This window comes from Penaeus vannamei, chromosome 18, assembly GCF_042767895.1.
Source record: "Penaeus vannamei isolate JL-2024 chromosome 18, ASM4276789v1, whole genome shotgun sequence".
In the NCBI taxonomy this organism is placed as follows: Eukaryota; Metazoa; Arthropoda; class Malacostraca; order Decapoda; family Penaeidae; genus Penaeus; species Penaeus vannamei.
Window position 1 is genome coordinate 9,127,599 of NC_091566.1, and position 6,138 is coordinate 9,133,736.

At 36.0% G+C, this 6,138-nt stretch overlaps 1 long non-coding RNA gene across 1 annotated transcript; it reads left to right on the forward strand.

The window, feature by feature from the left end:
• Window positions 1-668: 668 nt before the first annotated feature.
• On the forward strand, window positions 669-5,708 carry LOC113826094 (uncharacterized). Its single transcript, XR_011399230.1, has 3 exons — window positions 669-1,055; window positions 2,853-3,245; window positions 5,477-5,708. It is a non-coding gene; the product is annotated as an uncharacterized lncRNA (long non-coding RNA).
• Window positions 5,709-6,138: the final 430 nt, after the last annotated feature.

Sequence of the window (6,138 nt, forward strand, 5' to 3'; positions counted from 1 at the left end):
TATATATATATATATATATATATACATGTTTATATATATATATGTGTGTGTGTGTGTGTGTACAAACCCCATTTCGTATCGATCAACACTCCAAGGGAACTAATAAAAAGGAACGAACACGAACACGTTCTAACCCGAATACGTTTTGGTTCTCTGACGTCATGGCCACAGGGACGAGGGAGGGTCGCCTCGCGCACACGTGTTCCTGGTACTTTTGTTATTTATCATTTTCCATTTCTTTGTGTCTTGGTGTATAAGACTTACGAGATTTTACCCGGAAACGTATTGAAAGCCAATACTGTAAGAAAAAAAGGAAAGATACGTTTGTTGACAAAATTCACTCAATATGTCGGTCTCTCTCTCTCTCTCTCTCTCTCTCTCTCTCTCTCTCTCTCTCTCTCTCTCTCTCTCTCTCTCTCTCTCTCTCTCTCTCTCTCTCTCTCTCTTTCTATCTCTCTCACTCACTCACTGATTATCCAGTGTAATCATTTAAACCAAATCTAAATAAATAATATTCTATTTCATTATCTTTACGCCACTGTAACATCAAAGCTGTGGCAAGACCGCCTGGAAAAATAACACATACAATACAGCCTTCAATTACAGATAGGAAAATCTGAGGGATTAAAACAACAAAATCGTGTTCGATGGCTGTAGAAGTAGAAGTGTTTACGAGTATGGTAGGGATAAAGTCCTTGTGCACGATTTTGTTGGTTACTTCAGCTCGAGATAAGGACCAAAATACCAAGTCGCCGACTGAGAGCGTCACCTCAACATCCATACAACCGAGCAACCAGCCCCTCTGAATATCCCGGCCACCCGAGGTCTGTCCTCCAGTTGAGTTCGGGGCATCATCGTGTGAAGAGGGGAACAGTGTCTCGCGCCTTATCTGTGACGTCCGAACATACAATATTCTGTGATTTCATATACTTGCCCGTATAGGATAAGCGCGACTGTGATGCTGTATACTGAAGTAAATAGAAACTGCAGGGTGCGTTCCATTACATCAAAACAGACGCTATACCAGAGTGAAACGTTTGTCGCGTCTGAGAGAGGTAAGACACACCGACAGGACAACTATTCATTCAGATATTGCGCGTGGTCGTGAGATTGTGCGAGATTGCAGGTCTTGTACAAAACATATTTTCACAACTCTTTAGAATAAATGGTTATACGTTTATGATCTAAACGTTATATGAGCCGTAAAGATAACATCTATACCTTCGCAATTTACTATTAACATTGTAATTTTCCGATGCTTGCCCAGCAGTTCCCTTATATCCAAAGCCCTCCTTAGCCCTCCGAACAAATATCGTCTGTCGTTTTAGTTCGCTTCCTCTGCCCAAGTGTGCCACGCTCTGCTGAGTTTGTTGCACCATGTGAACACGCACACACACACACACACACACACACACACACACACACACACACACACACACACACACACACACACACACACACACACACACACACATACACACACACACACACGCTGACATATATATATGTATATATATATATATATATGTATGTATGTATGTATGTATATAAATATATAAATATATATATATATGTATATATATATATATGTATATGTATATATATATGTGTGTGTGTGTATGTGTGTGTGTCTGTGTGTGTGCATGTAGATATATGTATATGTATGTTTATGTATACACATTATAATACATAAATGTATATATGTATGTAATTTAAGTACATGCACATATACATACCTATATATCTATGCATAAATGAATATATATATATATATATGTATAGATATACATATATGTATATTTATTTACATATCTATATATACCATTTATTTACAAACGCATATATATATATATATATATATGTATGTATGTATATATATACATGAATATACATATATGTGTGTATGTATATACATACAGGAATATATATATGTATGTATATATATATATATATATATATATATATATATATATATATATATATATATATGTACATATATATCGGTGTGTGTGTGTCTATATTACAAATATATACACACACACATATATATATACAAATATATATGTATATATATATACGTAATATACATATATATACATATTTATATACACACAAAAACATCTGCACAATATATATGTATGCATTTACATATATATACACATACATATGTGAGTAATAATATACATTTACATAGATGTACACAGAAAGATTTATCAGTAAAATCATGAAGCAACAATGGCATGGCGGACCTAGAGAAGCAACAGTTGCATCGGGTGGCGCCTGAGATGAAGAGACGGTTCTTAAGAACACCGAAGCGGACCGAATCAGAGGCAAATCGGGCTGAAACGGAGCCTGCACTATATAGATTTTCATCTTTTACTGCAACAATTGTACTTTATATAACTACTGAAGTCCAGACAATCTTGTATCCAATATGGCCGCGCCAGTACATGAACCGAAAATGGTGCTCCATAAATCAGTGATTTCCAGGCCAGATGCCAACTCAGTTTTCATTACGTGGACTTTATTTAAAGTATAGTTCTTGCATCAAAAGATACAGGTAATATCCTACAAGCTCCGTTTCGGTCCGTTTTGCCTTCGATAGGGTCCGTTTCGGTTCGTTTCGTCAGGTAGAGGCATCCGAGCAAACACCATCACCAGTTTAGCATAAGAGTGAAACCGACATAAACAGTGAAAACTCTTGGTGAAAGCGATATAAATACATTGTGAATATATTACATATATATATATATATATATATATATATATATATATATATATATATATATATATACATTCATAAATTACTTCTCGTTGCTTGATAAAGATCGGTGATTATCTCTCCTCAACAGAAAGTGGGAGCCTAGGAAGGACAACCTGCTGCTTCGACTCGAGCTTCTCGGACATCAGGGACGAATTTCCAAAGAAACCCTTGCCATGGAGAGCCTTGCTGTCGGCGCGGCGTCAGGTTTCCTCCTCAGTGTGATACTACCTTCAGGAAGCGTCAAAAGAGTTGTGGTGGACGTTGACACGACCATTGGAGAGGTGAAGCGCGAGTTGCAGCGTGAGAATGGTGTCGCGAGAGCCAGCAGGCAGCGTCTGATGGCGGGAAACGTGGAAATGCAGAATCATAAACGCCTGAGGGATTACGGGATCGAAGGCGACTCAGTGATCAGGATGGAGGTCGTTGAGCAACTGTCGGAAGGGGAATGCTGCATTTCGTAGTTCGTTAAGGACTGTCTATGGCATTTTTATTTCGAATTTGCTTTTTTTTTTTTTTTTTTTTTTTTGTATGTTAAGCTCAAATAGATTTTACCTTACTCTTAACGCTTTATTTACCCTGCATGAATATATCTATCTGTATATCTATAAAGATACATGTTTATATATATATATATATATATATATATATATATATATATATATATATATATATATAAGTATATATGTGTGTGTGTTATGTGTGTGTTGTGGTATACATGTGTGAATATGTACATATATGTATATATATGCATATAATATGTATATATATATATATATATATATATATATATATACGATTTATAGGGTCTTCACTCTAAAGCTCTCCACATAGAGGTGTTATATCGGGATTTTATGAGTGTTATGGCACTATATATGGAACATTTCAATATTGTAAATAAGTAGCCGACAAGCAATACCAAAAGTTCATCACTAATGTATCATACCACTCTAAAATTAGAGATAAAAGCCAACTCCCAGCAGTAAGGCAGTTGAAGAACTCCAATGGTTACCCTTCATAATTCACCCCACGCCAAATGTAAGCAATCTCTGCCAGCAGCATGAAGCTAAACAACAATATGAATCTGACAGTATTGCAAAAAGACAAAATTCTCGGACTTCCCCTACACCACTTCATGTCTTACTCCGTGGAGCTGATCTGGACACACTGAATATGAAATAACAGAGGAAGAAATGGAGAGATTATCATTACTGTCGCAGACCACAATTATAGGAATAGATGCTCAAAACCTAATCTCTTATATTCTTTCTGTTTATCCTGTCTCTGTCTTTCTCGTTCCCTTCTTCCCTCTCCAACACCCCCTCTCCCGATCCCTGTGTGCCTATCAGTTTCTCTCTCTCTCTCCTTCTCTCTTTGGTCAGTGAAGAGGACCATTAGCCACATTATAAAAACGACGGAGACCTATAGAGCCATGGGCAGTTCAGATCCATCTATCTTAAAGTTACGGGATAAACAATTGAAAAGACAAGTAGTTACGGTGAATTGCAAGTGGAGAAGTATTTGTCTGAATACATATCTTCATTGATTATGGCAATGAATAACCTCAGATAACTGTCTAAAGTGTCTTTTATCAACTTCGTTGTTATCTTGCATCTCAATCAGAACGTAAAGTTTCCGAATGCATTACTTAAATCAGATACATATAGCCATCATTGTCGTTTTAAAGTGGTGATAAAATGGTACTCAACTTATAAAACACACAAACACACACACACACAGCTATTTAGACTGATATATAGATTCACGTAAATCTGATGTGTTTTACATGTCGTTGTATATATGAGGCGTCTTGGGCCATTTCAGTTAAGTACGTATACGATAATATATGAACAATTATAAAAGTACTCCGGGACAAATCTGTGGTAGAACTTTGCATTTAGTTATAAATATACATACATACATACATATATATATACATATATATATATATATATATATATATATGTGTGTGTGTGTGTGTGTGTGTGTGTGTGTGTGTGTGTGTGTGTGTGTGTGTGTGTGTGTGTGTGTGTGTGTGTGTGTGTGTGTGAGTATACTTGTACATTTAAATATATATACACAGAGAGTTATCAGTAAAATCATGAAGCAACAATGGCATGGCGGACCTAGAGAAGCAACAGTTGCATCGGGTGGCGCCTGAGATGAAGAGACGGTTCTTAAGAACACCGAAGCGGACCGAATCAGAGGCAAATCGGGCTGAAACGGAGCCTGCACTATATAGATTTTCATCTTTTACTGCAACAATTGTACTTTATATAACTACTGAAGTCCAGACAATCTTGTATCCAATATGGCCGCGCCAGTACATGAACCGAAAATGGTGCTCCATAAATCATCGATTTCCAGGCCAGATGCCAACTCAGTTTTCATTACGTGGACTTTATTTAAAGTATAGTTCTTGCATCAAAAGATAAAAATAATATCCTACAAGCTTCGTTTCGGTCCGTTTTGCCTTCGATAGGGTCCGTTTCGTCAGGAAGAGGCATCCGAGCAAACACCATCACCAGTTTAGCATAAGAGTGAAACCGACATAAACAGTGAAAACTCTTGGTGAAAGCGATATAAATACATTGTGAATATATTACATATATATATATATATATATATATATATATATATATATATATATATATATACATTCATAAATTACTTCTCGTTGCTTGATAAAGATCGGTGATTATCTCTCCTCAACAGAAAGTGGGAGCCTAGGAAGGACAACCTGCTGCTTCGACTCGAGCTTCTCGGCCATCAGGGACGAATTTCCAAAGAAACCCTTGCCATGGAGAGCCTTGCTGTCGGCGCGGCGTCAGGTTTCCTCCTCAGTGTGATACTACCTTCAGAAAGCGTAAAAATATTTGTGGTGCAGGATGACACGACCGTTCGAGGTTAGGCAGGAGTTGGAGCTTGCCTGACTGGCGCGCGCAAAGCCGCAATGTCCTGTATTTGTTATTATTATTATTATTATTGTTATCATTATTATATGTAAATATATGTGTGTGTGTGTATATGCATAAGTATACATATACTCATATATATGAATATTTATATATTATATATCATATATGTCTACATGTATGAATATATATATATCATATATGTGTGAATATATATATATATATATATATATATATATATATATATATATATATATATATATATATATATATATATATGTATATGTGTGTGTGTGTGTGTGTGTGTTTACATACATATATAGATTTCCTTATTGATTTTATGCAATGCCTGTTGTGGTACGTTGGTTGTATATGTTTTATAATAAATTCGTCAAAAACTTGGAGTTTAGATATGCCATTTCTTCTTCATTTTACTTATCTATTATACCATGACTAAGCTGC